This window comes from Myotis lucifugus, unplaced genomic scaffold, assembly GCF_000147115.1.
Source record: "Myotis lucifugus unplaced genomic scaffold, Myoluc2.0 scaffold_37, whole genome shotgun sequence".
NCBI lineage: Eukaryota > Metazoa > Chordata > Mammalia > Chiroptera > Vespertilionidae > Myotis > Myotis lucifugus.
Window position 1 is genome coordinate 538684 of NW_005871085.1, and position 993 is coordinate 539676.

The 993-nt window shown below is 40.1% G+C and overlaps 1 protein-coding gene across 1 annotated transcript in view; it reads right to left on the bottom strand.

The window, feature by feature from the left end:
• MPL (MPL proto-oncogene, thrombopoietin receptor) overlaps nucleotides 1–993 on the bottom strand; it is a 14948-nt gene that overhangs the window by 3329 nt on the left and 10626 nt on the right. The window lies entirely within an intron of this gene.

The following is a 993-nucleotide window of genomic DNA, read 5'->3' on the forward strand; positions in this document are numbered from 1 at the left end:
AGGTCCTATAGGGGTATGAGGAGTTTCCAGGGTGCTAGAAATAACATATTGTGGTCTGGATAATGGTTACATGGGTGTATACCAGTGGTCGGCAAACTCATTAGTCAACAGAGCCAAATATCAACAGTATAATGATTGAAATTTCTTTTGAGAGCCAAATTTTTTTTATATATATATTTATTTTATTGATTTCAGAGAGGAAGGGAGAGGGAGAGAGAGATAGAAACATCAATGATGAGAGAGAATCACTGATCGGCTGCCTCCTGCACGCCCCCCACTGGGGATTGAGCCCGCAACCTGGGCATATGCCCTGACCGGGAATCGAACCGGTGACCTCTCGGTTCCTGGGTCGACGCTCAACCGCTGAGCTACACCAGGCTGGGCATGAGAGCCAAATTTTTTAAACTTAAACTATATAGGTAGGTACATTGTTATTAACTTAATTAAGGTACTCCTAAAGCTGGCCTTTGCTAAAAACGTCCTCAATCTGATTGAGGTACGTTCGCTGAGGTCAACCCCTTCCAACTTTCCCATCCACACTCGTCTTGTATACTTGTTTCATCTATCTCCTTTCGTTCATCCTCTCTATATGTCCAAACCATCTCAACATACCTTTCTCAATCCTAGACACTACATCTTCTTTCACTCCACAACGTTCCCTAAAATTAACTTAATAAACTTTACTTAAAGTTTTAAGTCAACTTCGCACTGTACGTGCGCGCCCGCACGTAGTATTTTGTGGGAAGAGCCACACTCAAGGGGCCAAAGAGCCGCATGTGGCTTGCAAGCCGCGGTTTGCCAACCACTGGTGTATACACATGTATAAATTAATCAACCGCATAGTTAAAAATATTTGCGTGCTTTACTGTAGATGAGTTAAGTTTTGGATAATTATTAATAACACAAATAGCACTTAACATGACAAATGAAGAAATTTTTATCTTCTCTCATCTTCTTTTTTTTTTTTTTTTTTTTTTTTTTTTTTTTTTTTAG